General features: G+C 38.5%; 1 protein-coding gene across 9 annotated transcripts in view; it reads left to right on the forward strand.

Moving 5' to 3' along the window:
• RBM47 (RNA binding motif protein 47) overlaps window positions 1-21,888 on the forward strand; it is a 161,028-nt gene that overhangs the window by 99,802 nt on the left and 39,338 nt on the right. Inside the window, exon 1 of one of the 9 annotated variants that reach the window (XM_053217438.1) lies at window positions 13,745-15,121. The exons of the other annotated variants lie outside the window; for them this stretch is intronic. The gene's annotated coding sequence lies outside the window, so the exon portion shown is untranslated. Of the gene's footprint in view, window positions 1-13,744; window positions 15,122-21,888 lie in introns of those variants that run through there. 9 annotated transcript variants of the gene reach the window in all.

A 21,888-nucleotide genomic window follows, 5' to 3' on the forward strand; every position in this document is an offset into this window, starting at 1 on the left:
CATTGAGGCAAGACCCTCCTCCCGCAAAAAGATTTGGCTCGATGATAACTCAGATCACGGTTAGCATGTTTTAGAATAAAGTATTTCTTAATTAAGGTACATAAATTGTTTTTTTAATTTTTTTTATTTTTATTAAAAAAAATTTTTTTTTAATGTTTATTTATTTCTGAGGCAGAGAGAGACAGAGCATGAGTGGGGGAGGGTCAGAGAGAGAGGGAAACACAGAATCAGAAGCAGGCTCCAGGCTCTGAGCTGGCAGCACAGAGCCTGACGCGGGGCTTGAACTCACAAACCGTGAAATCATGACCTGAGCCGAAGTCGGTCGCTCAACCGACTGAGCCACCCAGGCGCCCCATACATTGTTTTTTTAGACATAATGCTATTGCACACTTAATAGACTACAGTACAGTGTAAACATAATTTTTATATGCACTAGGAACACAAAAATACATTTGACTTGCTTTATTGTGACATTTGCTTTGTTGTGGTGGTCATGAACTGAGCCCACGGTATCTCCGAGGTGTGCCTGTAGTGATGTCCCCTCTTTTATTTCTGAGTTTGCTAAGTTGAATCTTTTTTAAATTTTCTTGGCCATTCTAACTACAGGTTTGTCAATGTTGCCGATCTTTTCAAAGAACCAACTTTTGGTTTCATTCATTTTCTTTATTGTTTTCTGTTCTCCATTTCTTTTACTTCCATTTGACTCTTTACTCTTATTGAACTCCATTCTTCCCTTAGGCTGTTTCAGGTTTCATTAGCTCTTTTTTAAACTGGGAGGTTAGGTTGTTTACTGCATTCTTTCTTTCTTTTTTTTTTTTTAAGTTTGTTTATTTTGAGAGAGAGAGAGAGAGGAGCGTGCATGGGGGTGGGGCAGAGAGAGAGAGGGAGGGAGAGAAAGAATCCCAAGTAGGCTCCCCACTGATAGCACAGAGCCTGACTCGGGGCTCAGTTCTATGAACAGTGAGATCATGACCTGAACCGAAATCAAGAGTCTTGACGCTTAACCATCTGAACCATCCAGGCACTCCTGTTTACTTCATTCTAGCTATTGTCTTCATTCTTCATCCCACTAGACAGTTTGTAAGTGTGAGTGACCAATGCTGAAGCTGAGCCAGTGTGCTCAGACTTCCCCTCTGGGGACAGAGTGACAAGGCAGCTGAATCCATGAGGCAAGTACACAGCACGATTGATGAAGCACTGACCTTTCCGCTGGTGGGGTCTGTTTGGCATCGTAGTTCTGGGGTCAAAACACGAGCTCTGGAGTCTAGCTGCCTGGTTGTGAATTCTGTCTCTCACAGTTAGTGGCTGTGAGATTTGGGGCAACTTATTTCAGTTCTGTAAGCTTCAGGTTCCACATGCGTAAAATAAGCATAACGATAGTTATTACTGCTTAGTGTTGTTGAGAGGATGAGATGAGCTACATGTGAAGAAGTACTTAGCTCAGAGTTGGTACATGGCCGATGCTCAGTAAAGGTTGGCTGGTCTCACTTTGTTATTGTTGTCTTTGGGTCAGATGGGCCTATGCTGGGCCAGCGCCATGTAAAGTAGCTACAGAGCTTGGAGTCGTGTTTCCATTAGTTTGTACTTCTTTGCCAATCATCCATGACCTCACCCGCATGTGCTCCTGGGATGAGCCTCACTTGCGTTTGCTACCAGGTGCTGAGTGAGACACATTTCCTACTGAGGTGTGGCAGCCCTAGATGTGACTTCCAAACAAGAGAACTTTCTTTCTCAGAAAGATGGTATACCTTACTTATTTGATCATCCATCCATATCATAGTGATGATATAAAAACGAAGGCAGGAAATGTATTTTTCTGAATAAATTTGAAACAAGCTCAGGATGGGAGTACCATAAATTATGAAAATGGTATCCCTAAAAAGTTATAATTTAAGTTTAATGGTACCTCAAGTTCTCCTCTGGAGGTGGGGATAGAAATACCTTTCTCTGAATTCCACAGAAGAGCTAATATTAAGTCCTGTTACCTGAGGCTCCATGGGGATAGCATGTTCAAGTTTACAGCTCCAAGGCACATAGTGTGGCTGCTGTTTATGTGACTAACAAACATTTCTCAGGGGTAAAAAAAAAATACACACATTGTTATTCTAATTCTTCAGTCAAAGAGTGGCCACTGGTTTTACAAGAAGAAAGGTATGGAGCAATCCTCATTATGAAACTTTCAGTTAGCATCCTTGAAAATGAAAATATAGCTAACCTCTAGTTATTTGTGAATGGTATTAGCAAAGATTATCCTAAAACCTTTAAGAAAAGTAAAACATTTTAATACAAATGTTTTATTAAGTACAGTAGATAATAGTTTTGGGTCATTACCATTTAAATATAAATATTAATATTTAATATTTAAAATAATAGGCAAGCAATATTTCAATAATATATATTTCCCTGAAAATGCAGAACATTTTCATTCATGCTGTCTATATTTCCCCTCACAGCATCTCTGACATTATTGTGGAGAAATAATTTCCACTTCACCTAGAAGAAGAAGAAATAAAATATTCTAAAGGAATTTTTCCAAAGATCTAATTAGTAGAATCAGTACAACCAGTACTCAGTTACTCAATTATTCTCCCTCCCTCTCTCTCCCTTTCCCTGTCTCTCTCTCTTTTCCTGTTAAACTTTTTTTTTTTATCAAGAGCACCACTAAGTAGTAAAAAAGATGTAGACATTAAATAATTTTTAGAGTGCCAGTCATCAAGGCAAGATGCACACTCTGAGGCACGTGTAAAGGTGTGTGTGTGTGTGTGTGTGTGTGAGTGTATTTATTATACATCAAATTTAGACACTGGAATTTTGATAGGAAGGAAATAGATGATATAGAGGTGAAATCACTCACATCATCAGATGGTAGAGACCACAGGCACATCTCAGTTCTTGAGACACTGATTTATTCTGTTTTCTTTTTTGTATTATTCAGTTCCATCTGCCAGTCCTTTATAAAAGTCCCACTGTGGTGTAAAAGAACTAACAGATGAGTCTTGACCATCCTAAGGTTGCTCATGGTATATTTCCCTTTTGGGGAGAAAACACAGAATAATTTTTGGTGGCTCTTGAAATCTTAGGACCCTTCCGCTCCAGTGAGTGCTTAAAGAAATACTGGCATTTCTGGGATCCAAAATGGACCCGAATCCCTATTTGTTGTTTAGATTTCCATCTATTTAATTGAACAAAGTTCAGTTTGAATAAAGTTAAACATATTTTTATGTTTATTGGCCATAGAATTTTTTTTTCCTGTGAGCTACTGGTTCATAAATTTGCTAATATTTATTGGGTTATATTGGGATTTGTAAGGGCTCCTGCATATTAAGGAAATCAATGCTTCATTATATATATTGTAATCCACCCCGTTTGTAGTCTGTCTTTGATTTCATTTTAATAAATATTTCTAAATTCCATTTAATATTCAGTTATTGGTAGAAGGAAAAGTAATGACTGGGACCAATTTTTAGTTCAGTTTGAAATTTAGATAAATTATCAGTTTCCTCCTGAGCTATTATGTTTAGTTGTTTAATTTGCCAACCTAATTTCAATTATTAACTGATTTTTCTGCTGGTACATATGTATGTGCATATAAGGAGTCTGGTATGGAGATTTCTTGCATCATAATTTTTCCTTGTTCATTTATGAAAGAGAACTGGAGTACCATTAATGGTATTCTATTTTTTTAATCATTATTATTGTTTTATAATTTTACTTCCAATAAATGCATTAATTGACAACCATTCGTAAGATATTTAATAAGATGTTAATGTTAATCGTGTGTTTATATGTTTGAGAGATTTGTCTACTTTCTCTTCACAAGAGTAGTTTTTCACAGTAATGTGTTTTCTCAATTAAAAAGTTTGTCCATTCGAGTAACTATCAGGAGTCATGGCTGACACTATCATTTATATTAAGACTTAAGGTCAAAGTGATTCTCATGTAGTTCTTACCATTGTTTCACTTAGAATTGAGGAACTGGTCATTTCAGTGTTGGCATTTCTTTAAAAAATATTTTTTTTAATATTTATTTATTTTTGAGAGAGGGAGACAGAGTGTGAGCAGGGGAGGGACAGAGAGAGAGAGGGAGACACAGATGAGCAGGGGAGGGACAGAGAGAGAGAGGGAGACACAGAATCTGAAGCAGGCTCCAGGCTCTGAGCTGTCAGCACTGAGCCCGATGCGGGGCTTGAACCCACGAACTGTGAGATGGTGACCTGAGCCGAAGTCGGATGCTTAACCGACTGAGCCACCCAGGCACCCCTCAGTGTTGGCATTTCTAAAAACATGCTGTGTTAAGCCACTCCATGGCCATTTCTTTGGTTTCCCTGTCTGTAAAACAGAGCTGGAGAAACGAGGTGTTTGTCAAAGCACTGAGGTGTCAGGGACTCATGTGAAATAAATACGGTAGGAGGACGGATGCAGCAGCCACATGCATATTCTTGCTACTCAGAGACGACAACCATTCATATGACTTTTATTCTTCCTGTCTCCATAGTTGTTCACCAAACAGCTAAAGAGATTGAGCTGTGAATTCTTTGTTTAAATGCCTTAGATATACTTTATAAGGAACTACCATCTTACTGTGCAAGTAGATGATATAAACAAACAACCTAACTACTGGTGTATCTCATTTTTCATAAGAGATGGTCTTAAGTTTTGTGTGTAAGTTTTCATTTTCAAAAGTAGAATTATGGTTTATGTACACTAGAAGCATTTGCTATTTAGGCAATATTATGCTAAAACAGGAATTTCTTTGCATTTTGCAAGTCTGATTGCAAATGACAAACACAATTGCACAATGTATACTAAAAAAAAGGGATGCTGAAACAATGTGGTAGTAAACTCGTTTGGAGAAAAGTAGATACTTGGATAAGAAGCCTTTCTAGACGATTCTAGAGAAGAGTTAGGAAAGAAAACAACGGTATGTTACAGAAAGTAAAATGGTAGTCTTGGGAATTTTGCATGTGGGTGTGTTTATGTTGAGGTTGAGCAGAACAAAGGGAAATTATGCAATGGGTTGTAGTCAGAAGTTAACCAAAGATTTGCAGTTCATGATCAAAAGCTTGGAGTGTTATGGATGACCAAGGATCACATCAAATTCCCTTCATTAGGGGTAACATGATCCCAACCACTTAAGGTAGACCGTTTTTACTCCCGCTCTCAGGATGGTTAGCAGGGAACATGATTATCAGGGAGGGAAGCCAAGGGGTGGAGGTGGGAGGTCATGCATGGTTAGTGCTGAGTGAAAGCAGTGAGAAAGGAAAGGAAAAAAATGGGCAGAACGTAATGATGGGCTGAAAAGGGGAGAATGGGCTAGAAGCAAAGAGATTTATTTGATAAAATCATTTAAATTTTCCTGATGATCAAAGTTATATGTGTTAAAGATATATAACATAAATCTATGTGTGTATAATGTTAACATACAGAAGTATCTCAAAATGAAATTTAAAATAACCTCTATTCAGTACTCTTCCTACCCAGAGACAAACCATCACCAGTGTTTTGTTACATGTGTCTAACTTTTATTTCCATAGTATCAGTCGAGATCATGCTGTATGTATGATTTTCCATACCATCTATTTTCATAATTTCCACATTATCTATTTTTGTAATCTCACATGTCATAAAACTTTATTTGTGACAGTAAAATTCTTTATAAATATATTTTTAGTGATGTACAAGTAATATAATTTTTAGTTACAACTACAATATAATATAATTTTTATTTAATCATTTCTTCAAGGTCAGGTATTTTGGTAGTTTCTAAATATATTATAAAGAATTCTGAGATAAACATCTTTGTGTGTAAACTTCATTTTTATTTCTTTAGGATAAATTCCTAATGACAGATTGCTACGTGAAGAGAATGTACATTTTGAAGGCTTTTAATATAGATTATAAACTATTTTTTTAACTTTGTTTTAATGTTTTTATTTATTCTTGAGAGAGAGAGAGAGAGAGAGAGCATGAGCGAGGGAGGGGCAGAGTGAGAGAGGGACACAGAATCTGAAGCAGGCTTCAGGCCCTGAGCTGTCAACACAGAGTCCAACATGGGGCTCGAACTCATAAGCCATGAGATCATGACCTGAGCTGAAGTCAGACACCCAACTGACTGAGCCACCCAGGTAACCCTTTAAAGAAAAGTTTTGATCAATTTATACTTGTCTTACTGAAGAATGACACTTTAGCTCTTACTCACTAAAAAGATCTGCTGATTTCATTGGCTAAAAGTGATATGGTTTACATATTTTTTTCTTTAATTTAAATTTATTTGCTTACCAATGAGCTTGAACATTTTGTTGGGTTTTAGAGTCATTTGTAATTCCTAGAAGTGAGACATGAAAATATATATACCTTGCATATATGACATACAAGTTAATTGGCATACTTCACATTAGCTAAACAGGGTATCTGAATTGATATATGATGTTATTTATTTGTTTGTTTATTTTGAGAGAGGGAGAGAAAGCACATGTATGAGCAGGGAAGAGGGGCAGAGGAAGAGAGAGAGAGAGAATCTTACACAGGCTCCATGCTCATCACAGAGCCTGATGTGGAGCTCAATCCCGTGACCCTGGAATCATGAGCTGAGCCAAAATCAAGAGTTGGACACTCCACTGACTGAGACATCCAGACACCCCAGTAGGATGGGTTTTTTGTTTTGTTTTGTTTTGTTTTTATAAACAGAAGAATGGAAAGCAAGGGCTGTGTGATGTAATTGTGAGGAGGGGATGTAGAAGGGCAAGATCATAGGTTGCAGTCAGTGCTGTTGGACAGAGAGAAGGGAGGTCAATCATGTAAAATCTACAAAAGCAGATGGTAGTCATGAGTGGAACTACGTAACAACAGGATCATGAAACCCAAGATGGAAAGAGTATGGAATTGTCAAAGAGCTTCAACTTCAGCTCAAGTGGAGTTGAAGGCGAGACAGTGGGCACAGGGGAAAGAGGTCTTGGAACTGGAGAATGAGGGTGTCTCCACTCTTTAGTCCCCCGACTCCACCATCCAAGAGGCCTTGGGAGCTTCCAAGAGTTTTCTAGGCAGGTGCTTGTTTATGCAATTCTTTGTTTCTCTGAAGTTTGGCAGAGTTTCTAGAGTATGGACCTTTTGTATACTCCCTCTCACCACCCACCCTAACCAGTATGTTTCTTAAATTTGTGGTTTATTGCTTTTAATCATGGAGGTCACTGAGACCATTTTGTGTATTTTTTTTGTTTCTTGGTCCTGAGATCAGTTTTCCATAGTGCATACGTTATTTTGATTTAAAGAACCATAAAAGTGCCAGAAAAAACTAGAAACAGGACTGTAAAGGCCATGCCCAATATATTTAGCAGTGAAGTTAAGGACTGAGGGCGTTGGTTGGCTAAAACCTAGATTTTTAAAAATAATATTCCAATATGCTGCTTGATGATTAACAGCACTCACACTATATATTTGTATTTTTACTGTTTACGACTGAATGCCATGCCATAAAAAAAAGGTTTTACCCCATATTACTGACATGGCATCGTGGTGCCACCCCTTTCTCAATTGCTCAAGCCGAAAGTGTTAGTCATCCTGGACACTGTCATCACACAGATCATCCGTTAGCCAGTTCTGTCAACTCTGCCTTTCAGATACAACTCAAGGTCCACCTCTCTTCTTACCAGGATTACCACTCAGTCTAGTGTAAGCCACCATCATCCCATCCCCGGAGGACTGGAACAGTCTCCAGCCAGTCACTCTGCTTCCTCCTTTGCTCACCTGTGATCTCTTCTCCACACCAGAGTGATCTTAAGGAAAAGAAAATCATATCATGTCACTTCTCTGCTTAGAATCCTCTGTTAAGCCCAATAGAACCCACAATCCTTGTTTAAAAGGCCCTTACCTGACACTTAACCTGCTTTGCTCACCCTTTGTCAGCTGCATTGCCCCTCTCTTGGTATTCTTCAGATACCCCAAGCCTGTTAGCCTGCTATAGCCTTTCCTTCTTTCTTCTGGAATGCTTTTTTTCTGGGTCTTCAAACCATTTTTCCGTTACTTCATCAGGTCTCTGTTCAAGAGAGAAAGGACTTCCCCTACCACCCTAAGCAACAGCCCCCCTTCGTTCCCCTGCTTTGTTCTTCCTCATTGCATGTATCTATGGCCTCTCCCCCAAACACACACACACACACACACACACACACACACACACACACACACACACACACACATATACACACACACAAAAGATTATTAGCTCTTAGTTAATAGAGACCACATCAGATCAGGGTTCAGGGGTGTGTGTGTGTGTGTGTGTGTGTGTGTGTGTGTGTGTGTGTGTTTGCTAGTTTATTATGATTCCCCAATAAAGACATTGTCTGTCTTGATCACCAGTCTATCACCAGGGTCTAGAATAAAGCCAGATAGGTGATCAGAAACCCTTTGTTGAATGATTCAGTGACTCATATAACCAATTCAAAATTGAGTGTTCTTGCAAGGTTAACCATTTGATCATAGAAAATGAGGCTCATTATGTCTAAACTATTTGCTTCAGTACTATTTTATGTTCTTTTTCTAGAACATACACTCCTTGCTAATTTTAGCATCCTATCTAAAGTGGTCAGTCTTATAGTTGATCTTTTAAAGATGTCCCCATGTTTCTAATTAGTGACTTAACCAGTGTTTATAGATCGACAGCAGCCAGAGTTTTAACGTTAGATTTTTATTTTGTATGGTTTCTGTTATTTCTGTAATTATTTTAAATTTCTTTAGGATGTTTACTTTTATGCTCTCAAAAAGTAAGAGTTCCTTTTAGAAAGTGTAGAAGAATATGTTGAACAGATAATTAAGCTTAAATACGAACTGAACCCAAAGGTCTTAAGAATAAGTCTTCTAAAGACAGCATGTAGTATCTTTCCAGCTATTCAAGCCCCTGATCAGTTCAACCTGCTGGTCGATTAAGGTATCATACTTATAAAATATATTGTGTTTGAGGTTAATACCAACAATGATAGTGCCCCATTCTTAAAATAAAAAAAATTCTTCAGGAAAGAGGTTTTGTTTTGTTTTGTTTTGTTTTGTTTTTAATCACAAAGTAAAGAGATGGAGAGAAGTGCATATTTTAAAGGTTTTTTAAAATTAATTATTATTATTTTTAGTAATCTCTACATCCAACATAGGGCTTGAACTCACGACCTGGAGATCAAGTGTCACATGCTTTTCCAACTAAGCCAGCCGGGCACCCCCTATTTTAAAGTTGTGGGGTTTGTGATTGCCTATGTTTCTAACCTAATATGACTAAATCAGACTATAGGCTACTGGCGTCTCTCGCAGGAAGCCGTCCCCACGGACTCTGATCAACTTGACAATGACTCTACCTTACAACATGGCTCTTAGTGCCTAACAGCACATGGTGCCTTGTTTCGCCTTACATTGTATATGTTCTAATTGTTTGACATTTAATTGTCGCTCCAAAAAAGATCATTAGGTCCTACTTAATAGAGACCACGTTAGGGTCCAGGTCTTTGACTGCAATCCCTCCTCTCCCCCAGCAGTACTTGAGTACATCCTGAAGTTTTATTGAAGGTGCTCCGGAAACACCTATTGAAATGGAAAAGCATAGTACTCCGTAAATCCAGAGTGGTAGGGGATTTCTGCAGTAATTATGAGGATATTATTAAAACTGCATGTAATTATTAAAGAGCAAAACTCACATAATACTTGGCAAAACCATGTTCTTGTCAACCTGACTGCACATTCTAAAAGGAGGTGGGAGGAATCTACTTTTTACATTATAACCTAATACAGCTTTTCTCTTAATATGGCTTTTCTCTAGCAAAAGATAAACAAAGGGCTTGGATTTTACACATTATTTATGACTTTGTAACAGGTATCTTTTTTCCACCTGCATTCACTATTCATTCTGAACTTCCTCTTTTGAAAATAAAAAGTCTGTTAAAATGACCACAGGAAATATAGGGTAAAGACAGGTAATTTCTTGGCTTATGAAAAACCACAGAGAGGGGGCAGAATGGGATCACTATAAAATCTAACAGGCTTTATGAATTAATGAAGAATGCTGCCTAGGACAGAGGCAGAAATTGCAAAGAGAATTTTCTTTAGATTTAAATGAGGTTCTGTGGCTTTTTGTAAGTTTCAGTTTCACTCACCAAGTATTAAAGGTTTCTCTGCCTCGCTTCAAAGATAGCATCTCTAAAATTCCAAAGCTTTTCCTGTTAGTACAGAAATGCCTGTCCCTGACAGAGTAAGAGTGGCAAGGTGAAGGATGTATAGGTAGGTAGAGAGGCAGATGAGTAGGAAGAAAGAAAGAAGAAAGCGAGGGGAGGAAGGAATACTATCTGTTTATCCAGAAGTGGAAAATTTCAGTCTCTGCAAGCCAGAATGCCTGGGTTCAAATCCTCATTCCACTGTTGCCAACCTGTTTGTCTTGGGCAAGTTTCTTTGTTCTTGTGCCTTAGTGTCCTCATCTATAAAATGTGGATAATACTAGTCTGTAACCTCAAAATGTATTTATGAGGACCATATATGTTAGTACATGTGAAACACATACAACAGTGCCTGGTATATGGCAAGGGCTATAGAGAGGAGTTAGCTACGGTTATTTTATTACAGATGGAGGTGATGAATTTGAGTGAAAGTTGGACAGGAAATGCAACATACCTTGCTGTACCTCTTCATTGGCTGCCTCACCAGATGTCCTCTTGCCTGTAATAAACACAGGTGCTTGAAGTCTGTGGGCTGTTCACTGCCCATTCAGGGAAGTAGAGAACACTAGAGTGGCTGTGCTTTTGTGACAAATTTAAAGTAAAAGTAATAAAAGAAATGTCCTCTGCTTGAGTAAAGCTTGGGAGGGAAGGAGTTGGCTGGATATGAGGTGGGGCTGTTTGATTTAATTTATTGGATAATTCTGTCATTCAAGTTGTCTGAGAAGTTACAGAGAGGCTCTACGGCAGGCATAATGATGTATGATGTCACAGGCTCTTGAATGAACTCAATCAATGCAGGACCCTAGACTCTGAAGAGAAGGGAGCAGTCCTGATCCACTCCTACCTCTGTCGTCTTCTTCTCTCTGAGTACTGTTCCTGTCACAGTGAACATTTCTGAGGGTTAGGGACTCAGTCGTGCACATCTGCAATCTGGGGGTGAAGGGGGTAGGAATGAGCCAGAGTGAGGGTGTGTGGAGATCTCCGAGCAGCCCAGCCTGGCCAATTGAAACTCTTGGAAGTTCCCACTAAGCTGAGAAAGTAGCGCAAAGTTAGTTTTACTTCAAAACAATCCTCCAAAAGCATTACATTCCCTCTTGGATTTCTTTCCACAGTACCGTGTACTGGCACCTAGCTACTACATTTGAGATGTCTGCTGCCTTTCCTGTGTCCACATTAAATAGTCACTACCATGTGAACAGGAAGTACTTGGCATACAATTTAAATGAGTTTAGATATATGCTTAGATTAAAGCATATCCCACTAGAAATATAATAGAGTAACATGCTTAAATTTTATAAGAAGTAATAAATAGTAAATTTTACTTGTAAGTCAGAAACCATGCAGGACACACCCCCATACACACGCGCGCGCGCGCACACACACACACACACTCCTATTCTCCTCCCCTCCTGCTTTTTCTCCTTAGCTCTTTCACAATCTAACGTCCTATATATTTTACTGATTTATTCATTAAATGTTTTTCCCCCATAGGACTAGAGGGCTCATGAGGGCAAGGATTTTTGTCTGTTTTGTTAACTGCCAATACCTTAGTACCTAGAACAGTGTCTGACACTTAGAAGGTACTTGACAAATATTGGTAGAGTGAAAGAAATATACACATGTTAGTTACTATTATAATTTTACTCTTTAAAGCAATTGTACTGAGAGGACACCATTTTAAATTTAAAGCTTTTCCTAATGTCTAGATAAGTTAAACTCTTTATCCCAAATATGGCATTGTCTGTTATTTAATTCTTCCTGTTGATACCATAACAGACTGTTTGCCAAATTAACCAAAAGGGAATACTATGGGGCTTAAAAAAATTTTTTTGTTGTTTATTTATTTTTGAGAGAGAGAGAGAGTGAGCAAGCACACACAAGTGGGGAAGGGGCAGAGAGAGAGGGAGACACAGAATTTGAAGCAGGCTCCAGGCTCAGCGCTGTCAGCACAGAGCCCAGGGCTCAAACCCACCAACCATGAGATCTTGACTTGAGCCGAAGTCAGATGCTCAACCAACTGAGCCACCAAGGTGCCCCTATGGTGCTTTTTATCATACACGTTTGTAGGAACCACTCTAAAAAAGTAGAGGAAGATTTTTTGGTCTACAGTGGTGGTAGGATAGGGCAGGTAAAGGGATTTTAACAATGCATAACTGAGGCCAAGTCCTTGTAGATGTTGTGCGTGTGTGTGTGTGTGTGTGTGTGGTAACTAAGAGCCGTCTTGAAGGAATCAGTCCTTCCTGTAATATTGCCTTGCTTATAGTGAGTTCTGTGTGTCACATGCATTCTTCTAGAAGGACTCTCATATATGTACATGCATGCCCTTGTCTCTCTGTGCTTACTTTTCAACGCTGGTTAATTAGCTTCATGGCCAGTTGTTATGGCTGACACCACCAATGCAGTTATATGGCTTCCATGCCAATGGTTGACACCTTATCAGATGGAAGCTAGTTCTTCAATGCGTGCATCTGAGTGTGGACAATTTCTTCTTTTTATGATTCAGCCATGCATTAATATAATGAACAATTTCAGCAAAGATTTCAAAATTCTAAATAGTGTAAAAATCTACTTCTGGAAAACTATATACTGTGATATACAAAACCGATATGCATTCGTTTGATCTTTGTATCAGCTTTAGATAAATTAAAGCTAGGTAAATTAAAGCTCTAGTAACAAGCAAAGAGGACTGTAATAGGTACTACCTATATTTAAAATAGCCCCACATGATAGTTTCCTGGTTTCATATCATGTCTTCACCTGTGCTCTACTTCTTGTTCTCTCAGACCTGAGTCTCGTTTCTTGTTCCTTTTTCCAAATTACCTTAGAACTTGCCTTGTCTCGAGCTTCTGTTTTGCATGTGTATTTTTTTTCTGTTCTCTACAGTGTTGGACCTCAGATATGTCTGCTGTCACTCTACTCTGAAAACAAAGGTACTTGGTTGAGACAAAGATCACTCCTCCAGGGACGACTTAAGCTTGTTGCAAGCCCGATACATCAGAAGTTAACACAGTGAATGTAGCACAATGTGTCTACTATGATGGCATCGACTTACAGTTTTATACATTTGCCTACATGGAGAACTATGCTAGTAGCAGTCAGTGTCAACGGCGGTAGAAGAATTGGTGACTTTTACTTTTTCTGTGTACTTTCCGATATTGTTTGAATGTGTTATAACTAGTGTGCATTGTTTTTACAAAGACCATAAATATCTGTGTGCCTGTTTGACTAATTTTTTTAAATTAACTTTTTCCAAAGTAAAAGCAAGAAAAAATTTGCTTATTTTTTTGTTTAAGGCAGATGTAATTGTAATTATTACATTCAGGTATTCAGTGAACAGCTGCCCTGTCCTTACCACCTTATTTTTTAAGTGCATCTCTTTGAGATGGATTCTTTCCTAAGTCTTTGTGTTCTTGATAATGTTTGGTGTAAGAATGCATACACGCACATGCGCACACACAGGCATATGAACACACACGCGTGCACACACACACACACCCCAAACCTCCAAACCAAAAATACTCTGCTTAAAGTGTACTACACACCCAGAATTTATCAAAATTCTTGAGTATAATACTCCTATGAAAGGCAGATTTCCTGGGTCTTATTTGTAGTCAAGAGGAATTTAGTCCAAAATCAGTAGTTTTTTGGAAACACTGCCTTAGTGTTGTTGAGACATTGCCTCAGTTTTCCTCCATTTCAGAACCTGTCAACTTAGTTTTATAATCTAAGACTTGTTCTGGATTTTGGCCCTTTACTAACCTGCTGATATTTTCTAGTCTCTATTGATAGTTTTAGATTATTTAGGAGTAATAATGCTGTTTCTATTTTTTTTAAGAGGTAGATGAACAGATTTTCAAACTTTCTTGTCAGTCTGGTCTTTTTACCTCCCACTTTGGTGACGTCAAATTGCTAAGGTTTTATAGAAATCAGTAAGGTTAACATGACCACTAAAGGAAAACTGGAGACCACAGTTTTGAAATTATAGATTCATTTCTCTGTTTCTATGCTGTGGAGCTGATTTTAATCCTTGTTCGAAAGACCTTGGGTCCCAGATGTTACCTCACTTTCAGGACCCTCCCCACAGTCCTCCTTCTGCTCCCTGCTCCCCTGATCTCTCCCAACCACCAGGACTAACAAACTCAACCTCCAGAGAGACTTTCAATGAGGTTCGTCTCTGACCTGCTTGAAAAGGAGTGTATTTACTCTGCCTAGGTGCTTTAGGTCCCTGACCCGTTGTTATGTACGAACTGTCTTCATTACCATGAATCATGTTTTACCACTCCCTTCTTTTTCTATGGCCCTTTCTATTTTTTCTCCACTTCTTACCAGTAAATCCATTTCCAGCTCCAAACTGGAAGTAAAATCAAATGAGAGTTTAATTCATGTGTAACTTTTGCCTGTATCTAAGCACTTACAAGTATCCATTCATTAAATCCCACAACAACCTGGATGAAGTAGCAATCACTGTTTTTCCCCGTCTGCATCAAGCAGTACAAAATAGCTGGCACCTCTCTTATTCCAGGAAGGTGGATTTCAAAGATCACGTGTTTACTTTCAGTCAGTAGTGGCGTGTAAGTAAAGGTTTCAGTTAAATTTCTTTTCTCTGAAATGCCGGAGCTTTTGTCTTCTTGGGCCTTCCCCGAATCCATTTGTGACAGCGGGTTTTTCATTAAGTTTTCAGACTGCTGTTGAGCATTCTGTAGCTGGCCATTTTTACACCTCCCTTCTTTCTGTACCACCCACTCAAAGCTCATTCCAGGTGCCCTTAGCAAATGACTCCCAAGGCATTTAAGTGGCCAAAGCTCATTGACCAATGAGGAGACGTGTGCCATGTAAAACAGAGTTACGCAGTTCCCCGGATCAGGAGCAGGGGTTGCTTAAGCAAAGCTTTTGTTACTATTAGCCTGTCGCATCCAGATTTCAAGACTGGAAAGGTAGGGGACACCTTATTTGTTTTAATTGGAAGAGAGGATGAGATGGTTGTGTTTGGTTCCAGTAATTTAGATCAGGTCAAATAAACAAATGTTCCCTTTTTTTAATCGAAGGCAAAAAAAAAAAATTAGAACTTGGTAGTAGTTTCAAATAGTGCACAGTTTGCCTTACCAGCAGCAAATCCAAAATTCTTAAGTTATAAACATTTTTAAAAATCAGTTCTTCCAGTAGATCTTCACTTTGCACACTTGAAAAAGCTAAGGTCTTCACAAAGTGATATTTTCATAGATTGCTGCTAGTTAAACTATGGGATCAAATAGCAGGAATTTATCAATAGTGTCCACCTTTGTTTTCCAAAGTCATTTTAGTTAAGTCTTTAGAGAAGAGATTTGTGATTTTAAGGTAAGTGATAATGAGAAATAAGAAAAATAGGTGGGATTAGCATTATGATAATTGCTACATAAAGTTAGCAATAGTGATGTTTCCTCTTTGGAAAAAGGTCTGGTATAAGAAGACTTCTCTTGCAGCACCATTGTTCCAAACCAATAGTATCGGTTGTGAAATGGACTTAGTTAAGTGGACGTTGTGTGCTTTAAAAACTACAAATAAGTTTCACTTTCGTTATAAAGAATAGTTTGGTTTTATTTTATGTGCTATATGAGATTTGTTCTAATAGGAACTCAAAGAAACCAGAGAAATACAGTCTTTATTTGCTGCTTTCTACCTGGCAATGGAGCAACTTGAACAGCATTTGAAGCTAATTCTCAAAAGAAAAACCTTCCTCTTAATGAATAAAATGTGATGAATCGTGTTATGACAAAATGTATTAGGAACGTACATTATTATACTTACTCATTCCTCTTCATCTAATGTTTAGTATCAGAAGCAAAGTTTGGGTTCAAAGAAAAGTATAACTGATTTCTCATGATTGCTTTTTCCCAGAGATGGTTTAATACGGGTTTGTATTTTATATAGAAATTTGATAATATATTTGTTTTAAAATTTAACATACAAGAGATGGCACTGTTTGGTAAAAAGTTTTAAGTATTAAAACCTTTGTAAAGAGATTTTTTTTTTTTAGTGTACATAGTATAAGTGCCCGATAATTTAAGTGATCTCAGATTCCTCCCTTTTTGTTTTTATGTATTTATTCACAAAATTTGCATCCTGCAACTTTCTACTTTTATTAGATTTGTTCAAAATGCCATTGGATAAGAAGTCTACTCTCAAGATATCCCTCCGAGTCCCTTACGCCGGTTGACTCTGTAGGGGAGGTCGATGGGATGTGGGTCGACCCACAGTCACAGAGTTAACTATTCACAGCAGAGAATAACTATTCACAGCAGAGAATACTTGCTAGCCATCTTCTCCAGTGCAAGTAAATGCTGTTTCTCAGTTCCAAGCTGAGGTTCAAAGGTTTAGACTTACTTCACAGATCAGAGGTCAGGCACGAATTGCTGCAATTTGTAGTTCAATTCTGCCGATATGACAGAAATTCATAGCTATGATGATTGCTTTTTTCCACTTCTACACACAGGCCAGACTGGGCAGTTAACAGCGTAATTTGTACAAGTCAGCCCTTGGCACCCAAGTTTAATGAGTAACTAGCTGGTGCCTTAAGTTTCACTGGTGCAAGGTGCATATTATAAAAAGGGTCAAATGTCAATGCACAAAGACGGAGGGGGATGGGGAGTGAAATCTCAATAACCACCACCCATGAATCATACATAAAGAATTAGTAATTTGTATTTATTTTAAAAATCATATTTCCATGGTGTGAATGTTAGTGTGTTCATTTTCTTTGCTACTAAAAGAGGTAGATAATTTTTTTAAAAGTTAGCAAGAAAGAACAGTCAGATTAGAGATTGTCCACTGAGAAAGTGAAATTGCAGGCTGTTGATTCCTTTCCTGGAGTCTCTGGTTTCTCAAAAACTTTCCAACGTGTTATGCTTTCAAAAAGCATAACAGCCTTTCAAGAATCTAGGGAGCACATTGTATAACCAGGTTTTTTGAGCCCATGATCTTTATGAGTATCTGGCATTCTCTCCTCTTCATCCAAAAACTCTACACTTCTATCCTTATTTCTATCCCAGGTTGAATATATCTTTTACTGTTTAAAGTTGAATATTGGAATATTGGAACTCTTGAAAAAATTCTTAGACAGTTGGCTTTGACAAATCACGGTTTTCCCTTCACAGTTTTGACTCATAAATGACTCTGAAGCTGCAATATAAATACACATAATGTCATTTTTGTTACAGCACAAATTTTAATTGTCTACTCTCCCAGACTAGGATGCGGTTGGAATTGGATTCTTCCATGGAGCAGAATAATTAAGAGTGCAGATTCTGATCTCAGACCTCTTGGGTTTGAATTCCAGATTCAGCACTTACAGCTAAGGGACCTTCACCGATGGGCAGTCTCCCTGTGTCTTAGTTCCCTCATCTCCAGGATGACTGTAACCAAAGAATTTGTTTCATGGGGTTGCAGTAGTAATTAAAGAAGACAGTGTACACAAAATGCTTAGCACAGTATCTGGTGCATAATAAGCACTTAATGAATGTTAACTGTTATTAACATTATTAATATTGTTAAGTAGCATAGCTCGTGAATAAGCCTCGCCTACCCCGTATGTCATCCAACTTTGGTTCAGGTTGATCTTTGCTCTGTTCATTTCATGAGAGACGTAAGCTATAATATAGTTAGATAAGTTGATCTGGGAAGATTGTAGGATGCATTCCTTTTGAATATCGTGGGGAAGTGTATTTTAAAATTCCTCAGTTTCAAGTCTAGCTCTCTTTTAGATGCTATCCTTTTCTCCCTAGCTGTTTGCTATCACGTGGCAAAAGCTGTAAAAAGAAATAAATCCAAATCATCTGCTTTCCTTTGAGAATTGTTTTCATTCTGCCCTTTGGTGAGAAACCTTTGAGTGAAAAAAACACAAATCCATAAATGACATCACACCAGTGGGCTAAATTCTATCCCTCATGATGCATATTGTACATATTAGAATACGTGTGTGCCTGAAATGACAATCTTAAAAAATATTTTTTTCATTCCATTTCTTCATTTTATTCCTATAGAACATAGAAGTAGCATTTGAATAAAAGCATGGTTTTTACTACCAATGACAAGATACAAATTATGTGCTTAGCATTAAAAAGGTAGTAACAACATCTCACACACTAATTACACAGTTAAACACCTACTGTGTGCTAAGATTAGTTGTGAGGCACTGGGATTATAGTGGTGGATTCTGCCCTGGCAAAGTTTACAACTGACAGGGAAGGCCATTATTATACCCGTTGTTTTAAGGTAAAAGCATATAAATTTGCCAAGGTTCTATTGTTTGTGTCCTTCAAAATGGCAGCCTCCTATGATTTAGTATTATGAGGACTACAGTGAGAGATTGTGTGATGTTGTGGAAATATATCTTGGGATCTAAAGGTGGCTTCTGAGGAGTGAAAGTTAAGGATGACAACAAGCTGGCTGGGTAGGGGGACTGGTGAAGAGGGATTGAAGCATCGGGAACAGCACGTATAAGGAGGAAAACGACCCAAGATGAGGTTGGAAGAGGAGCCAAAGTCTTCGTTATAGGCCTTCCTAAGGATATTGACTTTATTCTATGGGCATACTCTAAGAAAGGGTAGAGGCTCAAGCAGGAGGGTGACAAGACATGCTCAAATTATGTTTTGTTTTGTTTTGTTGAGGTTTATTTTTTTTATTTAAGTAATCTCTACACCGAACATGGGGCTTGAACTCATGACCCTGAGATCACGAGTCACCTGCTCTTCCACCTGAGCCAGCCAGGTGCCCCTGTGGTTTTTTGTCTTTCTTTCCTTTTTCTTTTTCTTTTTCTTTTTTTTTTTTTTAACGTTTATTTATTTTTGAGACAGAGAGAGACAGAGCATGAACGGGGGAGGGTCAGAGAGAGGGAGACACAGAATCTGAAACAGGCTCCAGGCTCTGAGCTGTCAGCACAGAGCCCGACGCGGGGCTCAAACTCGCGGACAGCGAGATCATGACCTGAGCCGAAGTCGGCCGCTTAACCGACTGAGCCACCCAGGCGCCCCTTTCTTTTTTTTTTTTTTAATACCACTTTGCTTGCTGTGAGAGCTAGGTTGATTGCAGTGGGCCAGAGTGTATAAAACAGTCAGTTGGAAGGATAATGTCCAGGCAGGAGATGACGGTTGACCGTTTATAAGATGCTTTCACATGAAGTGTCTTATTTTACCTTATAGCAACTCTCACATGAGGTGTTTGTGTCCGCTTCAGTACACGGGTGAGGATGTTGAGGCCCAGAAAGTTAAGTGGCGTGCCCGTGGTCAAACCCTGCTAGTGGCAGAGTGAGGATTCTGTTACCTGAACTCTTACCTCTTACCTAACTCTTGCCCTCGTGGTCTCCTGGTAGCTTTAAGCCCATGTACTAACACCCCTGAGTAGAGGCAACTGGTTTATCTTCAGAAAGGATGAGAAATTTTGTTTAATCTAGGTTTCTAATGGGGTTGAGAAGCAGAACGTGACAAGGCACTTGATATTAGACTGGGGTGTCTTTTGGGGGAAAAATACATTTATTACTTTTACGTATTCATAATTCTGAAAGTGCGTTTGGAAAAGCTTTCAAAACTGCCCATGGTATGACAAGATAAAGAAGAAAGGGTAAAAATCAGTGTGAACAGAGATGGTGCCACAGGCATCATAAATCCAGCAAACATTTGCCCTCAGTCCCGCCATTGTCGAAGTGGAAGCAGCAGCTCTAAGATTCACAGGCCTCCCCACCCCCACCCAGATGAAAACAAAACAAGCGTTCTGCTCAGAATAGCTTTCCTCTGTGGAATCTAGGAAGATTTCCTCATTAGGTCTTCACAAAAACTCCATGATATAGAAAGCAGTATCCATAGCTGTTTCATAGAATGAGGAGTGGGTGAGGAGGTTGAAGTGAATTAATTAACACAGTTAATGTCTGGAAACCATTTCTTTTCTCTAGGAACTGCCTCGCAAATCTTATTAATATACATAGTTATGTGACCTTCAGTAAGATAGTTGCCTCCACACTAAAATCTGGCAACTGCGGACATCTGGGTGGCTCATTCGGTTAAGTGTCTGACTTCGGCTCAGATCATGATCTCACAGTTCATGAGTTTGAGCCCCACATCTGGCTCTCCACTGTCAGCATGGAGCCTGCTTCTTATCTTCTGCCTGTCTCTCTGCACCTCTCCTGCTCATGTGCTCTCTCTCTCTCTCTCTCTCAAAAATAAGCATTTTAAAAAATATAGGGTGCCTGGGTGGTTCAGTCGGTTAAGTGTCTGACTTCTGCTCAGGTCATGATCTCACAGTTCATGAATTCGAGCCCCACGTCGGGCTGTGTGCTGACAGCTCAGAGCCTGGAGCCTGCTTTGGATTCTGTGTCTCCCTCTCTCTCTACCCTTCCCCGCTCATATTCTCACTCCCTCTCTCTCTCTCTAAAAACTAAGTAAACATTAAAAACAAATTTTAATGAATAAAGTAAATAAAATAAAATAAAATAAAATAAAATAAAATAAAATAAAATAAACTCAAATCCAGGAATTGTACCAGAGATGGACTTTTCAAACTGGATGCCCTAAGGTAGTCAGTATTGTGTCAGGAGGAGCGTGAAGCCACAAAACAAAAGTGACATGTGGGTTTTGCTTGAAGAGTTTTGTAAGACAATATTAAAATTTTTATGAAATGGGTTGTGTTTGGAGTCAGTCTGGAAAATCAGATTTTTCTGGAAATAAACAATTGAGCCTAAGTATTTTCTTTTGGAGAAATTTTCTGTTATTTGAATAGCCTTGACAGGCACATTAAAAATCCTTCTTTTCTTTTACTCATTAATATATAACACAAACTATATAAAGCCTACAATTTCATTTATATGTTAATAATTTGATTTCAATTCACAGAGTGTACATGTCCGTTAACATGACATTATTTTTTAAAGGAGGAAATTTTGCTGTAATAGACCGAAAACTCACAATTCTGCATAAATAATATGCACCAGGAATGGTACTTTATATTCTGTATTTTTCATGCAGTCCTTCCTCCATTCTCATACAATCTCTTGTTCTCCATAAAATCTCCACTTTATGGATAAGGAAACTGAGGCTCAAAAAAGTTGAATAAATTTGTCCGGAATCACTTAGTTAAGACATGAACAGTTCAGGAGACTGAATTTATTCTGTTGCCTCAACAAGGTAGAATTAATTTCAGGACACGCTTTGTAATTGCACATTTATTCTTATTTATCCAATACTGTGATGTTGATCATTAGGTATTATCCAGGATACAGCATCTAGAAAATTGTCCTCACAGATTTGGGTAAGGATTATATGCTTTGACAACTAAATATTTTAACAGCTATTATTCTATGATTCACTTGAGGGTGTGGCCTTTCTTTTTTTTCTTTTCTTTTCTTTTCTTTTCTTTTCTTTTCTTTTCTTTTCTTTTCTTTCATAGATCATTGATAATAAGGATGAAAACTAGCTCATGGCTTAGTTTTATTACTTGTATTCCCATAAGGTTATGGATCTCACGGAAAGCTTTTTGCCAGTCTTTACAATATGCAATATAGTCAAGGCAGAATAATTTGGAACTGTAACTGACTTTAGGGGCCATTTAGTTGGCGGGTTCCAAACTGTGCCCTCTGTAGTCCTACAGGTCCTATGGGGTCCCCACCCAGCCCTAGTGGACAACAGAGCAGAATGGATGGGGATCTCTCCCTATACCATCCATTATTTCCACTTCAGCC

Source organism: Acinonyx jubatus, chromosome B1 (assembly GCF_027475565.1).
Source record: "Acinonyx jubatus isolate Ajub_Pintada_27869175 chromosome B1, VMU_Ajub_asm_v1.0, whole genome shotgun sequence".
Lineage (NCBI taxonomy): Eukaryota > Metazoa > Chordata > Mammalia > Carnivora > Felidae > Acinonyx > Acinonyx jubatus.